Here is an 18,842-nt window from a genome sequence, read left to right on the forward strand (position 1 = left end):
ATCTTGGGGTGCTTCTGAGTCATCCCAGGGGAGTCAGGCCTCGTCTCGAGTGGGGGCATGCACGTGCGTTTTCCTCCCGAGCTGCAGCAGTAGTGTCACGCTTCCTGTCACGTAGATCAAGGGATCTGTGGCTTTCCCTCGAGGCTGTCCCTCGAGGCTTTCCCACGAGGCTTTCCCACAGGGCTGTGCCACGTGCCACCTTGGTGTGAGTCGATCCTCGGGGTGAAAGACGAGCCGGTGAAGGGAAAAGAGGTTCCTCTGGAATGGACTGAGACATCTGGAGGACTCTTGGAAAGGTGGCACGACCCTGGAGTTCCTCTCGCCGTTCCTGTTGAGAGGGTCTCCTCTTGAGATGCGACGGGAACGCGGGGAACTCTTTCCCGACGAAGCAGGGACAGGATCCCTCATCTCGAGCTACGAGGCGGAACCGGGGCTCCTCTGGATGTGGGCGGGACCCTCGTGATTCCTCTCGAGTGGCGACGGGTATGTCGGGGAACTTCTTGATTTGCAGCAAGGGTGTGAAGGAGCCTTTCGAAGTTCCAGAGGTGAGGTGTGATCCGCCTCGTGACACCTCAGCAGAAATGGGCCTCATCGCGCCTGGAGGGGAGAACCTCCTGGATTTTCTCGAGTTGTGGCAGGTCTTCTCGAGTTACGACGGGGACCTCAGGGACCCGCTCTGGTGGCCTCAGGAAAGGCCAGTCCCCATGCGAGTTGCTAGGGGACCTCTCGGGATTCCTCTCCCGTCCATGCCGGGGCCTCAGTCCTTGTGTGAATTCGGGGCCAGAACCTGAGGATTCCTCTCCAGTGTTGCCATGGATCTTGGGGTGCTTCTGAGTCTCCCCAGGGGAGTCAGGCCTCGTCTCGAATGGGGGCATTCACGTGCGCTTTCCTCCCGAGCTGCAGCAGTAGTGTCACGCTTCCTGTCACGTGGATCAAGGGATCTGTGGCTTTCCCTCGAGGCTGTCCCTCGAGGCTTTCCCACGAGGCTTTCCCACAGGGCTGTGCCACGTGCCACCTTGGTGTGAGTCGATCCTCGGCGTGAAAGACGAGCCGGTGAAGGGAAATGAGGTTCCTCTGGAATGGACTGAGACATCTGGGGGACTCTTGGAAAGGTGGCACGACCCTGGAGTTCCTCTCGCCGTTCCTGTTGAGAGGGCCTCCTCTTGAGATGCGACGGGAACGCCGGGAACTCTTTGCCGACGAAGCAGGGAAAGGATCCCTCATCTCGAGCTACGAGGCGGAAACGGGGCTCCTCTGGATGTGGGCGGGACCCTCGTGATTCCTCTCGAGTGGAGACGGGTATGTCGGGTAACTTCTTGATTTGCACCAAGGGTGTGAAGGAGCCTTTCGAAGTTCCAGAGGTGAGGTGTGATCAGCCTCGAGAAGCCTCAGCGGAAATGGGCCTCATCTCGCCTGGAGGGGAGAACCTCCTGGATTTTCTCGAGTTGCGGCAGGTCTTCTCGAGTTACGACGGGGACCTCAGGGACCCGCTCTGGTGGCCTCAGGAAAGGCCAGTCCCCATGCGAGTTGCTAGGGGACCTCTCGGGATTCCTCTCCCGTCCATGCCGGGGCCTCAGTCCTTGTGTGGAGTCGGGCCCGGAACCTGAGGATTCCTCGCCAGTGTTGCCATGGATCTTGGGGTGCTTCTGAGTCTCCCCAGGGGAGTCAGGCCTCGTCTCGAGTGGGGGCATGCACGTGCGCTTTCCTCCCGAGCTGCAGCAGTAGTGTCACGCTTCCTGTCACGTGGATCAATGGATCTGTGGCTTTCCCTCGAGGCTGTCCCTCGAGGCTTTCCCACGAGGCTTTCCCACAGGGCTGTGCCACGTGCCACCTTGGTGTGAGTCGATCCTCGGCGTGAAAGACGAGCCGGTGAAGGGAAAAGAGGTTCCTCTGGAATGGACTGAGACATCTGGGGGACTCTTGGAATGGTGGCACGACCCTGGAGTTCCTCTCGCCGTTCCTGTTGAGAGGGCCTCCTCTTGAGATGCGACGGGAACGCCGGGAACTCTTTTCCGACGAAGCAGGGAAAGGATCCCTCATCTCGAGCTACGAGGCGGAAACGGGGCTCCTCTGGATGTGGGCGGGACCCTCGTGATTCCTCTCGAGTGGAGACGGGTATGTCGGGGAACTTCTTGATTTGCACCAAGGGTGTGAAGGAGCCTTTCGAAGTTCCAGAGGTGAGGTGTGATCAGCCTCGAGACGCCTCAGCGGCAATCGGCCTCATCTCGCCTGGAGGGGAGAACCTCCTGGATTTTCTCGAGTTGCGGCAGGTCTTCTCGAGTTACGACGGGGACCTCAGGGACCCGCTCTGGTGGCCTCAGGAAAGGCCAGTCCCCATGCGAGTTGCTAGGGGACCTCTCGGGATTCCTCTCCCGTCCATGCCGGGGCCTCAGTCCTTGTGTGGATTCGGGGCCGGAACCTGAGGATTGCTCTCCAGTGTTGCCATGGATCTTGGGGTGCTTCTGAGTCTCCCCAGGGGAGTCAGGCCTCGTCTCGAGTTGGGGCATGCACGTGCGCTTTCCTCCCGAGCTGCAGCAGTAGTGTCACGCTTCCTGTCACGTGGATCAAGGGATCTGTGGCTTTCCCTCGAGGCTGTCCCTCAAGGCTTTCCCACGAGGCTTTCCCACAGGGTTGTGCCACGTGCCACCTTGGTGTGAGTCGATCCTCGGCGTGAAAGACGAGCCGGTGAAGGGAAAAGAGGTTCCTCTGGAATGGACTGAGACATCTGGGGGACCCTTGGAATGGTGGCACGACCCTGGAGTTCCTCTCACCGTTCCTGTTGAGAGGGCCTCCTCTTGAGATGCGACGGGAATGCCGGGAACTCTTTCCCGACGAAGCAGGGAACGGATCCCTCATCTCGAGCTACGAGGCGGAAACGTGGCTCCTCTGGATGTGGGCGGGACCCTCGTGATTCCTCTCGAGTGGAGACGGGTATGTCGGGGAACTTCTTGATTTGCACCAAGGGTGTGAAGGACCCTTTCGAAGTTCCAGAGGTGAGGTTGATCAGCCTCGAGACGCCTCAGCGGAAATGGGCCTCATCTCGCCTGGAGGGGAGAACCTCCTGGATTTTCTCGAGTTGCGGCAGGTCTTCTCGAGTTACGACGGGGACCTCAGGGACCCGCTCTGGTGGCCTCAGGAAAGGCCAGTCCCCATGCGAGTTGCTAGGGGACCTCTCGGGATTCCTCTCCCGTCCATGCCGGGGCCTCAGTCCTTGTGTGGAGTCGGGGCCGGAACCTGAGGATTCCTCTCCAGTGTTGCCATGGATCTTGGGGTGTTTCTGAGTCTCCCCAGGGGAGTCAGGCCTCGTCTCGAGTGGGGGCATGCACGTGCGCTTTCCTCCCGAGCTGCAGCAGTAGTGTCACGCTTCCTCTCACGTGGATCAAGGGATCTGTGGCTTTCCCTCGAGGCTGTCCCTCGAGGCTTTCCCACGAGGCTTTCCCACAGGGCTGTGCCACGTGCCACCTTGGTGTGAGTCGATCCTCGGCGTGAAAGACGAGCCGGTGAAGGGAAAAGAGGTTCCTCTGGAATGGACTGAGACATCTGGGGGACTCTTGGAAAGGTGGCACGACCCTGGAGTTCCTCTCGCCGTTCCTGTTGAGAGGGCCTCCTCTTGAGATGCGACGGGAACGCCGGGGACTCTTTCCCGACGAAGCAGGGACAGGATCCCTCATCTCGAGCTACGAGGCCGAATCGGGGCTCCTCTGGATGTTGGCGGGACCCTCGTGATTCCTCTCGAGTGGAGACGGGTATGTCGGGGAACTTCTTGATTTGCAGCAAGGGTGTGAAGGAGCCTTTCGAAGTTCCAGAGGTGAGGTGTGATCCGCCTCGTGACACCTCAGCAGAAATGGGCCTCATCTCGCCTGGAGGGGAGAACCTCCTGGATTTTCTCGAGTTGCGGCAGGTCTTCTCGAGTTACGACGGGGACCTCAGGGACCCGCTCTGGTGGCCTCAGGAAAGGCCAGTCCCCATGCGAGTTGCTAGGGGACCTCTCGGGATTCCTCTCCCGTCCATGCCGGGGCCTCAGTCCTTGTGTAGAGTCGGGGCCGGAACCTGAGGATTCCTCTCCAGTGTTGCCATGGATCTTGAGGTGCTTCTGAATATCCCCAGGGGAGTCAGGCCTCGTCTCGAGTGGGGGCATGCACGTGCGCTTTCCTCCCGAGCTGCAGCAGTAGTGTCACGCTTCCTGTCACGTGGTTCAAGGGATCTGTGGCTTTCCCTCGAGGCTGTCCCTCGAGGCTTTCCCACGAGACTTTCCCACAGGGCTGTGCCACGTGCCACCTTGGTGTGAGTCGATCCTCGGCGTGAAAGACGAGCCGGTGAAGGGAAAAGAGGTTCCTCTGGAATGGACTGAGACATCTGGAGGACTCTTGGAAAGGTGGCACGACCCTGGAGTTCCTCTCGCCGTTCCTGTTGAGAGGGCCTCCACTTGAGATGCGACGGGAAAGCCGAGAACTCTTTCCCGACGAAGCAGGGACAGGATCCCTTATCTCGAGCTACGAGGCCGAAACGGGGCTCCTCTGGATGTGGTCGGGACCCTCGTGATTCCTCTCGAGTGGAGACGGGTATGTCGGGGAACTTCTTGATTTGCACCAAGGGTGTGAAGGAGCCTTTCGAAGTTCCAGAGGTGAGGTGTGATCCGCCTCGTGACACCTCAGCAGAAATGGGCCTCATCTCGCCTGGAGGGGAGAACCTCCTGGATTTTCTCGAGTTGCGGCAGGTCTTCTCGAGTTACGACGGGGACCTCAGGGACCCGCTCTGGTGGCCTCAGGAAAGGCCAGTCCCCATGCGAGTTGCTAGGGGACCTCTAGGGATTCCTCTCCCGTCCATGCCGGGGCCTCAGTCCTTGTGTGGAGTCGGGGCCGGAACCTGAGGATTCCTCTCCAGTGTTGCCATGGATCTTGGGGTGCTTCTGAGTCTCCCCAGGGGAGTCAGGCCTCGTCTCCAGTGGGGGCATGCACGTGCGCTTTCCTCCCGAGCTGCAGCAGTAGTGTCACGCTTCCTGTCACGTGGATCAAGGGATCTGTGGCTTTCCCTCGAGGCTGTCCCTCGAGGCTTTCCCACGAGGCTTTCCCACAGGGCTGTGCCACGTGCCACCTTGGTGTCAGTCGATCCTCGGCGTGAAAGACGAGCCGGTGAAGGGAAAAGAGGTTCCTCTGGAATGGACTGAGACATCTGGGGGACTCTTGGAATGGTGGCACGACCCTGGAGTTCCTCTCGCCGTTCCTGTTGAGAGGGCCTCCCCTTGAGATGCGACGGGAACGCCGGGAACTCTTTCCCGACGAAGCAGTGTAAGGATCCCTCATCTCGAGCTACGAGGCGGAAACGGGGCTCCTCTGGATGTGAGCGGGACCCTCGTGATCCCTCTCGAGTGGAGACGGGTATGTCGGGGAACTTCTTGATTTGCACCAAGGGTGTGAAGGAGCCTTTCGAAGTTCCAGAGGTGAGGTGTGATCAGCCTCGAGACGCCTCAACGGAAATGGGCCTCATCTCGCCTGGAGGGGAGAACCTCCTGGATTTTCTCGAGTTGTGGCAGGTCTTCTCGAGTTACGACGGGGACCTCAGGGACCCGCTCTGGTGGCCTCAGGAAAGGCCAGTCCCCATGCGAGTTGCTAGGGGACCTCTCGGGATTCCTCTCCCGTCCATGCCGGGGCCTCAGTCCTTGTGTGGAGTCGGGCCCGGAACCTGAGGAATCCTCTCCAGTGTTGCCATGGATCTTGGGGTGCTTCTGAGTCATCCCAGGGGAGTCAGGGCTCGTCTCAAGTGGGGGCATGCACGTGCGCTTTCCTCCCGAGCTGCAGCAGTAGTGTCACGCTTCCTGTCACGTGGATCAAGGGATCTGTGGCTTTCCCTCGAGGCTGTCCCTCGAGGCTTTCCCACGAGGCTTTCCCACAGGGCTGTGCCACGTGCCACCTTGGTGTGAGTCGATCCTCGGCGTGACAGACGAGCCGGTGAAGGGAAAAGAGGTTCCTCTGGAATGGACTGAGACATCTGGGGGACTCTTGGAATGGTGGCACGACCCTGGAGTTCCTCTCGCCGTTCCTGTTGAGAGGGCCTCCTCTTGAGATGCGACGGGAACGCCGGGAACTCTTTCCCGACGAAGCAGGGACAGGATCCCTCATCTCGAGCTACGAGGCCGAATCGGGGCTCCTCTGGATGTTGGCGGGACCCTCGTGATTCCTCTCGAGTGGAGACGGGTATGTCGGGGAACTTCTTGATTTGCAGCAAGGGTGTGAAGGAGCCTTTCGAAGTTCCAGAGGTGAGGTGTGATCCGCCTCGTGACACCTCAGCAGAAATGGGCCTCATCTCGCCTGGAGGGGAGAACCTCCTGGATTTTCTCGAGTTGCGGCAGGTCTTCTCGAGTTACGACGGGGACCTCAGGGACCCGCTCTGGTGGCCTCAGGAAAGGCCAGTCCCCATGCGAGTTGCTAGGGGACCTCTCGGGATTCCTCTCCCGTCCATGCCGGGGCCTCAGTCCTTGTGTAGAGTCGGGGCCGGAACCTGAGGATTCCTCTCCAGTGTTGCCATGGATCTTGAGGTGCTTCTGAATATCCCCAGGGGAGTCAGGCCTCGTCTCGAGTGGGGGCATGCACGTGCGCTTTCCTCCCGAGCTGCAGCAGTAGTGTCACGCTTCCTGTCACGTGGTTCAAGGGATCTGTGGCTTTCCCTCGAGGCTGTCCCTCGAGGCTTTCCCACGAGACTTTCCCACAGGGCTGTGCCACGTGCCACCTTGGTGTGAGTCGATCCTCGGCGTGAAAGACGAGCCGGTGAAGGGAAAAGAGGTTCCTCTGGAATGGACTGAGACATCTGGAGGACTCTTGGAAAGGTGGCACGACCCTGGAGTTCCTCTCGCCGTTCCTGTTGAGAGGGCCTCCACTTGAGATGCGACGGGAAAGCCGGGAACTCTTTCCCGACGAAGCAGGGACAGGATCCCTTATCTCGAGCTACGAGGCCGAAACGGGGCTCCTCTGGATGTGGTCGGGACCCTCGTGATTCCTCTCGAGTGGAGACGGGTATGTCGGGGAACTTCTTGATTTGCACCAAGGGTGTGAAGGAGCCTTTCGAAGTTCCAGAGGTGAGGTGTGATCCGCCTCGTGACACCTCAGCAGAAATGGGCCTCATCTCGCCTGGAGGGGAGAACCTCCTGGATTTTCTCGAGTTGCGGCAGGTCTTCTCGAGTTACGACGGGGACCTCAGGGACCCGCTCTGGTGGCCTCAGGAAAGGCCAGTCCCCATGCGAGTTGCTAGGGGACCTCTAGGGATTCCTCTCCCGTCCATGCCGGGGCCTCAGTCCTTGTGTGGAGTCGGGGCCGGAACCTGAGGATTCCTCTCCAGTGTTGCCATGGATCTTGGGGTGCTTCTGAGTCTCCCCAGGGGAGTCAGGCCTCGTCTCCAGTGGGGGCATGCACGTGCGCTTTCCTCCCGAGCTGCAGCAGTAGTGTCACGCTTCCTGTCACGTGGATCAAGGGATCTGTGGCTTTCCCTCGAGGCTGTCCCTCGAGGCTTTCCCACGAGGCTTTCCCACAGGGCTGTGCCACGTGCCACCTTGGTGTCAGTCGATCCTCGGCGTGAAAGACGAGCCGGTGAAGGGAAAAGAGGTTCCTCTGGAATGGACTGAGACATCTGGGGGACTCTTGGAATGGTGGCACGACCCTGGAGTTCCTCTCGCCGTTCCTGTTGAGAGGGCCTCCCCTTGAGATGCGACGGGAACGCCGGGAACTCTTTCCCGACGAAGCAGTGTAAGGATCCCTCATCTCGAGCTACGAGGCGGAAACGGGGCTCCTCTGGATGTGAGCGGGACCCTCGTGATCCCTCTCGAGTGGAGACGGGTATGTCGGGGAACTTCTTGATTTGCACCAAGGGTGTGAAGGAGCCTTTCGAAGTTCCAGAGGTGAGGTGTGATCAGCCTCGAGACGCCTCAACGGAAATGGGCCTCATCTCGCCTGGAGGGGAGAACCTCCTGGATTTTCTCGAGTTGTGGCAGGTCTTCTCGAGTTACGACGGGGACCTCAGGGACCCGCTCTGGTGGCCTCAGGAAAGGCCAGTCCCCATGCGAGTTGCTAGGGGACCTCTCGGGATTCCTCTCCCGTCCATGCCGGGGCCTCAGTCCTTGTGTGGAGTCGGGCCCGGAACCTGAGGAATCCTCTCCAGTGTTGCCATGGATCTTGGGGTGCTTCTGAGTCATCCCAGGGGAGTCAGGGCTCGTCTCAAGTGGGGGCATGCACGTGCGCTTTCCTCCCGAGCTGCAGCAGTAGTGTCACGCTTCCTGTCACGTGGATCAAGGGATCTGTGGCTTTCCCTCGAGGCTGTCCCTCGAGGCTTTCCCACGAGGCTTTCCCACAGGGCTGTGCCACGTGCCACCTTGGTGTGAGTCGATCCTCGGCGTGAAAGACGAGCCGGTGAAGGGAAAAGAGGTTCCTCTGGAATGGACTGAGACATCTGGGGGACTCTTGGAATGGTGGCACGACCCTGGAGTTCCTCTCGCCGTTCCTGTTGAGAGGGCCTCCTCTTGAGATGCGACGGGAACGCCGGGAACTCTTTCCCGACGAAGCAGGGACAGGATCCCTCATCTCGAGCTACGAGGCGGAAACGGGGCTCCTCTGGATGTGGGCGGGACCCTCGTGATTCCTCTCGAGTGGAGACGGGTATGTCGGGGAACTTCTTGATTTGCACCAAGGGTGTGAAGGACCCTTTCGAAGTTCCAGAGGGGAGGTGTGATCCGCCTCGTGACACCTCAGCAGAAATGGGCCTCATCTCGCCTGGAGGGGAGAACCTCCTGGATTTTCTCGAATTGCGGCAGGTCTTCTCGAGTTACGACGGGGACCTCAGGGACCCGCTCTGGTGGCCTCAGGAAAGGCCAGTCCCCATGCGAGTTGCTAGGGGACCTCTCGGGATTCCTCTCCCGTCCATGCCGGGGCCTCAGTCCTTGTGTGGAGTCGGGGCCGGAACCTGAGGATTCCTCTCCAGTGTTGCCATGGATCTTGGGGTGCTTCTGAGTCTCCCCAGGGGAGTCAGGCCTCGTCTCGAGTGGGGGCATGCACGTGCACTTTCCTCCCGAGCTGCAGCAGTAGTGTCACGCTTCCTGTCACGTGGATCAAGGGATCTATGGCTTTCCCTCGAGGCTGTCCCTCGAGGCTTTCCCACGAGGCTTTCCCACAGGGCTGTGCCACGTGCCACCTTGGTGTGAGTCGATCCTCGGCGTGAAAGACGAGCCGGTGAAGGGAAAAGAGGTTCCTCTGGAATGGACTGAGACATCTGGGGGACTCTTGGAAAGGTGGCACGACCCTGGAGTTCCTCTCGCCGTTCCTGTTGAGAGGGCCTCCCCTTGAGATGCGACGGGAACGCCGGGAACTCTTTCCCGACGAAGCAGGGACAGGATCCCTCATCTCGAGCTACGAGGCGGAAACGGGGCTCCTCTGGATGTGGGCGGGAACCTCGTGATTCCTCTCGAGTGGAGACGGGTATGTCGGGGAACTTCTTGATTTGCAGCAAGGGTGTGAAGGAGCCTTTCGAAGTTCTAGAGGTGAGGTGTGATCCGCCACGTAACACCTCAGCAGAAATGGGCCTCATCTCGCCTGGAGGGGAGAACCTCCTGGATTTTCTCGAGTTGCGGCAGGTCTTCTCGAGTTACGACGGGGACCTCAGGGACCCGCTCTGGTGGCCTCAGGAAAGGCCAGTCCCCATGCGAGTTTCTAGGGGACCTCTCGGGATTCCTCTCCCGTCCATGCCGGGGCCTCAGTCCTTGTGTGGAGTCGGGCCCGGAACCTGAGGATTCCTCTCCAGTGTTGCATGGATCTTGGGGTGCTTCTGAGTCTCCCCAGGGGAGTCAGGCCTCGTCTCGAGTGGGGGCATGCACGTGCGCTTTCCTCCCGAGCTGCAGCAGTAGTGTCACGCTTCCTGTCACGTGGATCAAGGGATCTGTGGCTTTCCCTCGAGGCTGTCCCTCGAGGCTTTCCCACGAGGCTTTCCCACAGGGCTGTGCCACGTGCCACATTTGTGTGAGTCGATCCTCGGCGTGAAAGACGAGCCGGTGAAGGGAAAAGAGGTTCCTCTGGAATGGACTGAGACATCTGGGGGACTCTTGGAAAGGTGGCACGACCCTGGAGTTCCTCTCGCCGTTCCTGTTGAGAGGGCCTCCTCTTGAGATGCGACGGGAACGCCGGGAACTCTTTCCAGACGAAGCAGGGAACGGATCCCTCATCTCGAGCTACGAGGCGGAAACGGGGCTCCTCTGGATGTGGGCGGGACCCTCGTGATTCCTCTCGAGTGGAGACGGGTATGTCGGGGAACTTCTTGATTTGCACCAAGGGTGTGAAGGAGCCTTTCGAAGTTCCAGAGGTGAGGTGTGATCAGCCTCGGGACGCCTCAACGTAAATGGGCCTCATCTCGCCTGGAGGGGAGAACCTCCTGGATTTTCTCGAGTTGCGGCAGGTCTTCTCGAGTTACGACGGGGACCTCAGGGACCCGCTCTGGTGGCCTCAGGAAAGGCCAGTCCCCATGCGAGTTGCTAGGGGACCTCTCGGGATTCCTCTCCCGTCCATGCCGGGGCCTCAGTCCTTGTGTGGAGTCGGGCAGGGAACCTGAGGATTCCTCTCCAGTGTTGCCATGGATCTTGGGGTTCTTCTGAGTCTCCCCAGGGGAGTCAGGCCTCGTCTCGAGTGGGGGCATGCACGTGCGCTTTCCTCCCGAGCTGCAGCAGTAGTGTCACGCTTCCTGTCACGTGGATCAAGGGATCTGTGGCTTTCCCTCGAGGCTGTCCCTCGAGGCTTTCCCACGAGGCTTTCCCACAGGGCTGTGCCACGTGCCACGTTGGTGTGAGTCGATCCTCGGCGTGAAAGACGAGCTGGTGAAGGGAAAAGAGGTTCCTCTGGAATGGACTGAGACATCTGGAGGACTCTTGGAAAGGTGGCACGACCCTGGAGTTCCTCTCGCCGTTCCTGTTGAGAGGGCCTCCTCTTGAGATGCGACGGGAATGCCGGGAACTCTTTCCCGACGAAGCAGGGAACGGATCCCTCATCTCGAGCTACGAGGCGGAAACGGGGCTCCTATGGATGTGGGCGGGACCCTCGTGATTCCTCTCGAGTGGAGACGGGTATGTCGGGGAACTTCTTGATTTGCACCAAGGGTGTGAAGGAGCCTTTCGAAGTTCCAGAGGTGAGGTGTGATCAGCCTCGGGACGCCTCAACGTAAATGGGCCTCATCTCGCCTGGAGGGGATAACCTCCTGGATTTTCTCGAGTTGCGGCAGGTCTTCTCGAGTTACGACGGGGACCTCAGGGACCCGCTCTGGTGGCCTCAGGAAAGGCCAGTCCCCATGCGAGTTGCTAGGGGACCTCTCGGGATTCCTCTCCCGTCCATGCCGGGGCCTCAGTCCTTGTGTGGAGTCGGGCCCGGAACCTGAGGATTCCTCTCCAGTGTTGCCATGGATCTTGGGGTGCTTCTGAGTCTCCCCAGGGGAGTCAGGACTCGTCTCGAGTGGGGGCATGCACGTGCGCTTTCCTCCCGTGCTGCAGCAGTAGTGTCACGCTTCCTGTCACGTGGATCCAGGGATCTGTGGCTTTCCCACGTGGCTTTCCCACAGGGCTGTGCCACGTGCCACCTTGGTGTGAGTCGATCCCCGGCATGAAAGACTAGCAGGTGAAGGGAAAAGAGGTTCCTCTGGAATGGACTGAGACATCTGGGGGACTCTTGGAATGGTGGCACGACCCTGGAGTTCCTCTCCTCGATCCTCTTGAGAGGGCCTCCTCTTGAGATGCGCCGGCAAGGCCGGGAACTCTTTCTCGACGAAGCAGGGAAAGGATCCCTCATCTCGAGCTACGAGGCGGAAACGGGGCTCCTCTGGATGTGGGTGGGACCCTCGTGTTTCCTCTCGAGTGGAGACGGGTATGTCGGGGAACTTCTTGATTTGCACCAAGCGTGGGAAGGACCCTTTCGACGTTCCAGAGGTGAGGTGTGATTAGCCCCGAGAAGCCTCTGCGGAATTGAGCCTCATCTCGCCTGCAGGGGAGAACCTCCTGGATATTCTCGAGTTGCGGCAGGTCTTCTCGAGTTACGACGGCGACCTCAGGGACCCGCTCTGGTGGCCTCAGGAAGGGCCAGTCCCCATGCGAGTTGCTAGGGGCCATCTCGGGATCCCTCTCCCGTCCATGCCGGGGCCTAAGACCTTGTGTGGAGTCGGGGCCGGAACCAGAGGATTCCTCTCCAGTGTTGACATGGATTTTGGGGTGCCTCTGAGTCTCCCCAGGGGAGTCAGGCCTCGTCTCGAGTGGGTGCATGCACGTGCGCTTTCCTCCCGAGCTGCAGCAGTAGTGTCACGCTTCCTGTCACGTGTATCAAGGGATCTGCGGCTTTCCCTGGAGGCTTTCCACGAGGCTTTCCACAGGGCTGTGCCACGTGCCACCTTGGTGTGAGTCGATCCTCGGCGTGAAAGACGAGCCGGTGAAGGGAAAAGAGGTTCCTCTGGAATGGACTGAGACATCTGGGGGACTCTTGGAATGGTGGCACGACCCTGGAGTTCCTCTCGCCTTTCCTGTTGAAAGGGCCTTCTCTTGAGATGCGACGGGAAGGCCGGGAACTGTCTCCCGACGAAGCAGGGAAAGGATCCCTCATCTCGAGCTACGAGGCGGAAACGGGGCTCCTCTGGATGTGGGCGGGACCCTCGTGTTTCCTCTCGAGTGGAGACGGGTATGTCGGGGAACTTCTTGATTTGCACCAAGGGTGTGAAGTACCCTTTCGAAGTTCCAGAGGTGAGGTGTGATCAGCCTAGAGACGCCTCAGTGGCAATGGGCCTCATCTCGCCTGGAGGGGAGAACCTCCTGGATTTTGTCGATTTGCGGCAGGTCTTCTCGAGTTACGACGGGGACCTCAGGGACCCGCTCTGGTGGACTCTGGAAAGGCAAGTCCCCATGCAAGTTGCTAGGGGCCATCTCGGGATTCCTTTCCCGTCCATGCCGGGGCCTAAGACCTTGTGTGGAGTCGGGGCCGGAACCTGAGGATTTCTCTCCAGTGTTGCCATGGATCTTGGGGTGCTTCTGAGTCTCCCCAGGGGAGTCAGGCCTCGTCTCGAGTGGGGGCATGCAAGTGCGCTTTCCTCCCGAGCTGCAGCAGTAGTGTCACGCTTCCTGTCACGTGGATCAAGGGATCTGGGGTTTCCCTCGAGGTTGTCCCTCGAGGCTTTCCCACGAGGCTTTCCCACAGGGCTGTGCCACGTGCCACCTTGGTGTGAGTCGATCCTCGGCATGAAAGACGAGCCGGTGAAGGGAAAAGAGGTTCCTCTGGAATGGACTGAGACATCTGGAGGACTCTTGGAAAGGTGGCACGACCCTGGAGTTCCTCTCGCCGTTCCTGTTGAGAGGGCCTCCTCTTGAGATGCGACGGGAACGCCGGGAACTCTTTCCCGACGAAGCAGGGAACGGATCCCTCATCTCGAGCTACGAGGCGGAAACGGGGCTCCTCTGGATGTGGGCGGGACCCTCGTGATTCCTCTCGAGTGGAGACGGGTATGTCGGGGAACTTCTTGATTTGCACCAAGGGTGTGAAGGAGCCTTTCGAAGTTCCAGAGGTGAGGTGTGATCAGCCTCGGGACGCCTCAACGTAAATGGGCCTCATCTCGCCTGGAGGGGAGAACCTCCTGGATTTTCTCGAGTTGCGGCAGGTCTTCTCGAGTTACGACGGGGACCTCAGGGACCCGCTCTGGTGGCCTCAGGAAAGGCCAGTCCCCATGCGAGTTGCTAGGGGACCTCTCGGGATTCCTCTCCCGTCCATGCCGGGGCCTCAGTCCTTGTGTGGAGTCGGGCCCGCAACCTGAGGATTCCTCTCCAGTGTTGCCATGGATCTTGTGGTGCTTCTGAGTCATCCCAGGGGAGTCAGGGCTCGTCTCGAGTGGGGGCATGCACGTGCGCTTTCCTCCCGAGCTGCAGCAGTAGTGTCACGCTTCCTGTCACGTGGATCTAGGGATCTGTGGCTTTCCCTCGAGGCTGTCCCTCGAGGCTTTCCCACGAGGCTTTCCCACAGGGCTGTGCCACGTGCCACCTTGGTGTGAGTCGATCCTCGGCGTGAAAGACGAGCCGGTGAAGGGAAAAGAGGTTCCTCTGGAATGGACTGAGACATCTGGGGGACTCTTGGAATGGTGGCACGACCCTGGAGTTCCTCTCGCCGTTCCTGTTGAGAGGGCCTCCTCTTGAGATGCGACGGGAACGCCGGGAACTCTTTCCCGACGAAGCAGGGACAGGATCCCTCATCTCGAGCTACGAGGCGGAAACGGGGCTCCTCTGGATGTGGGCGGGACCCTCGTGATTCCTCTCGAGTGGAGACGGGTATGTCGGGGAACTTCTTGATTTGCACCAAGGGTGTGAAGGACCCTTTCGAAGTTCCAGAGGGGAGGTGTGATCCGCCTCGTGACACCTCAGCAGAAATGGCCCTCATCTCGCCTGGAGGGGAGAACCTCCTGGATTTTCTCGAGTTGCGGCAGGTCTTCTCGAGTTACGACGGGGACCTCAGGGACCCGCTCTGGTGGCCTCAGGAAAGGCCAGTCCCCATGCGAGTTCCTAGGGGACCTCTCGGGATTCCTCTCCCGTCCATGCCGGGGCCTCAGTCCTTGTGTGGAGTCGGGGCCGGAACCTGAGGATTCCTCTCCAGTGTTGCCATGGATCTTGGGGTGCTTCTGAGTCTCCCCAGGGGAGTCAGGCCTCGTCTCGAGTGGGGGCATGCACGTGCGCTTTCCTCCCGAGCTGCAGCAGTAGTGTCACGCTTCCTGTCACGTGGATCAAGGGATCTATGGCTTTCCCTCGAGGCTGTCCCTCGAGGCTTTCCCACGAGGCTTTCCCACAGGGCTGTGCCACGTGCCACCTTGGTGTGAGTCGATCCTCGGCGTGAAAGACGAGCCGGTGAAGGGAAAAGAGGTTCCTCTGGAATGGACTGAGACATCTGGGGGACTCTTGGAAAGGTGGCACTACCCTGGAGTTCCTCTCGCCGTTCCTGTTGAGAGGGCCTCCTCTTGAGATGCGACGGGAACGCCGGGAACTCTTTCCCGACGAAGCAGGGACAGGATCCCTCATCTCGAGCTACGAGGCGGAAACAGGGCTCCTCTGGATGTGGGCGGGACCCTCGTGATTCCTCTCGAGTGGAGACGGGTATGTCGGGGAACTTCTTGATTTGCACCAAGGGTGTGAAGGAGCCTTTCGAAGTTCCAGAGGTGAGGTGTGATCAGCCTCGGGACGCCTCAACCTAAATGGGCCTCATCTCGCCTGGAGGGGAGAACCTCCTGGATTTTCTCGAGTTGCGGCAGGTCTTCTCGAGTTACGACGGGGACCTCAGGGACCCGCTCTGGTGGCCTCAGGAAAGGCCAGTCCCCATGCGAGTTGCTAGGGGACCTCTCGGGATTCCTCTCCCGTCCATGCCGGGGCCTCAGTCCTTGTGTGGAGTCGGGCCCGGAAACTGAGGATTCCTCTCCAGTGTTGCCATGGATCTTGGGGTGCTTCTGAGTCATCCCAGGGGAGTCAGGCCTCGTCTCGAGTGGGGGCATGCCCGTGCGCTTTCCTCCCGAGCTGCAACAGTAGTGTCACGCTTCCTGTCACGTGGATCAAGGGATCTGTGGCTTTCCCTCGAGGCTGTCCCTCGAGGTTTTCCCACGATGCTTTCCCACAGGGCTGAGCCACGTGCCACCTTGGTGTGAGTCGATCCTCGGCGTGAAAGACGAGCCGGTGAAGGGAAAAGAGGTTCCTCTGGAATGGACTGAGACATCTGGGGGACTCTTGGAATGGTGGCACGACCCTGGAGTTCCTCTCGCCGTTCCTGTTGAGAGGGCCTCCTCTTGAGATGCGACGGGAACGCCGGGAACTCTTTCCCGACGAAGCAGGGACAGGATCCCTCATCTCGAGCTACGAGGCGGAAACGGGGCTCCTCTGGATGTGGGCGGGACCCTCGTGATTCCTCTCGAGTGGAGACGGGTATGTCGGGGAACTTCTTGATTTGCACCAAGGGTGTGAAGGACCCTTTCGAAGTTCCAGAGGGGAGGTGTGATCCGCCTCGTGACACCTCAGCAGAAATGGCCCTCATCTCGCCTGGAGGGGAGAACCTCCTGGATTTTCTCGAGTTGCGGCAGGTCTTCTCGAGTTACGACGGGGACCTCAGGGACCCGCTCTGGTGGCCTCAGGAAAGGCCAGTCCCCATGCGAGTTCCTAGGGGACCTCTCGGGATTCCTCTCCCGTCCATGCCGGGGCCTCAGTCCTTGTGTGGAGTCGGGGCCGGAACCTGAGGATTCCTCTCCAGTGTTGCCATGGATCTTGGGGTGCTTCTGAGTCTCCCCAGGGGAGTCAGGCCTCGTCTCGAGTGGGGGCATGCACGTGCGCTTTCCTCCCGAGCTGCAGCAGTAGTGTCACGCTTCCTGTCACGTGGATCAAGGGATCTATGGCTTTCCCTCGAGGCTGTCCCTCGAGGCTTTCCCACGAGGCTTTCCCACAGGGCTGTGCCACGTGCCACCTTGGTGTGAGTCGATCCTCGGCGTGAAAGACGAGCCGGTGAAGGGAAAAGAGGTTCCTCTGGAATGGACTGAGACATCTGGGGGACTCTTGGAAAGGTGGCACTACCCTGGAGTTCCTCTCGCCGTTCCTGTTGAGAGGGCCTCCTCTTGAGATGCGACGGGAACGCCGGGAACTCTTTCCCGACGAAGCAGGGACAGGATCCCTCATCTCGAGCTACGAGGCGGAAACAGGGCTCCTCTGGATGTGGGCGGGACCCTCGTGATTCCTCTCGAGTGGAGACGGGTATGTCGGGGAACTTCTTGATTTGCACCAAGGGTGTGAAGGAGCCTTTCGAAGTTCCAGAGGTGAGGTGTGATCAGCCTCGGGACGCCTCAACCTAAATGGGCCTCATCTCGCCTGGAGGGGAGAACCTCCTGGATTTTCTCGAGTTGCGGCAGGTCTTCTCGAGTTACGACGGGGACCTCAGGGACCCGCTCTGGTGGCCTCAGGAAAGGCCAGTCCCCATGCGAGTTGCTAGGGGACCTCTCGGGATTCCTCTCCCGTCCATGCCGGGGCCTCAGTCCTTGTGTGGAGTCGGGCCCGGAAACTGAGGATTCCTCTCCAGTGTTGCCATGGATCTTGGGGTGCTTCTGAGTCATCCCAGGGGAGTCAGGCCTCGTCTCGAGTGGGGGCATGCCCGTGCGCTTTCCTCCCGAGCTGCAACAGTAGTGTCACGCTTCCTGTCACGTGGATCAAGGGATCTGTGGCTTTCCCTCGAGGCTGTCCCTCGAGGTTTTCCCACGATGCTTTCCCACAGGGCTGAGCCACGTGCCACCTTGGTGTGAGTCGATCCTCGGCGTGAAAGACGAGCCGGTGAAGGGAAAAGAGGTTCCTCTGGAATGGACTGAGACATCTGGGGGACTCTTGGAATGGTGGCACGACCCTGGAGTTCCTCTCGCCGTTCCTGTTGAGAGGGCCTCCTCTTGAGATGCGACGGGAACGCCGGGAACTCTTTCCCGACGAAGCAGGGACAGGATCCCTCATCTCGAGCTACGAGGCGGAAACGGGGCTCCTCTGGATGTGGGCGGGACCCTCGTGATTCCTCTCGAGTGGAGACGGGTATGTCGGGGAACTTCTTGATTTGCACCAAGGGTGTGAAGGACCCTTTCGAAGTTCCAGAGGGGAGGAGTGATCCGCCTCGTGACACCTCAGCAGAAATGGGCCTCATCTCGCCTGGAGGGGAGAACCTCCTGGATTTTCTCGAGTTGCGGCAGGTCTTCTCGAGTGACGACGGGGACATCAGGGACCCGCTCTGGTGGCCTCAGGAAAGGCCAGTCCCCATGCGAGTTGCTAGGGGACCTCTCGGGATTCCTCTCCCGTCCATGCCGGGGCCTCAGTCCTTGTGTGGAGTCGGGGCCGGAACCTGAGGATTCCTCTCCAGTGTTGCCATGGATCTTGGGGTGCTTCTGAGTCTCCCCAGGGGATTCAGGCCTCGTCTCGAGTGGGGGCATGCACGTGCACTTTCCTCCCGAGCTGCAGCAGTAGTGTCACGCTTACTGTCACGTGGATCAAGGGATCTATGGCTTTCCCTCGAGGCTGTCCCTCGAGGCTTTCCCACGAGGCTTTCCCACAGGGCTGTGCCACGTGCCACCTTGGTGTGAGTCGATCCTCGGCGTGAAAGACGAGCCGGTGAAGGGAAAAGAGGTTCCTCTGGAATGGACTGAGACATCTGGAGGACTCTTGGAATGGTGGCACGACCCTGGAGTTCCTCTCCCCGTTCCTGTTGAGAGGGCCTCCCCTTGAGATGCAACGGGAACGCTGGGAACTCTTTCCCGACGAAGCAGGGAAAGGATCCCTCATCTCGAGCTACGAGGCGGAAACGGGGCTCCTCTGGATGTGGGCGGGACCCTCGTGATTCCTCTCGAGTGGAGACGGGTATTTCGGGGAACTTCTTGATTTGCAGCAAGGGTGTGAAGGAGCCTTTCGAAGTTCTAGAGGTGAGGTGTGATCCGCCACGTAACACCTCAGCAGAAATGGGCCTCATCTCGCCTGGAGGGGAGAACCTCCTGGATTTTCTCGAGTTGCGGCAGGTCTTCTCGAGTTACGACGGGGACCTCAGGGACCCGCTCTGGTGGCCTCAGGAAAGGCCAGTCCCCATGCGAGTTTCTAGGGGACCTCTCGGGATTCCTCTCCCGTCCATGCCGGGGCCTCAGTCCTTGTGTGGAGTCGGGCCCGGAACCTGAGGATTCCTCTCCAGTGTTGCCATGGATCTTGGGGTGCTTCTGAGTCTCCCCAGGGGAGTCAGGCCTCGTCTCGAGTGGGGGCATGCACGTGCGCTTTCCTCCCGAGCTGCAGCAGTAGTGTCACGCTTCCTGTCACGTGGATC

Source organism: Budorcas taxicolor, chromosome 8 (genome assembly GCF_023091745.1).
Source record: "Budorcas taxicolor isolate Tak-1 chromosome 8, Takin1.1, whole genome shotgun sequence".
NCBI lineage: Eukaryota > Metazoa > Chordata > Mammalia > Artiodactyla > Bovidae > Budorcas > Budorcas taxicolor.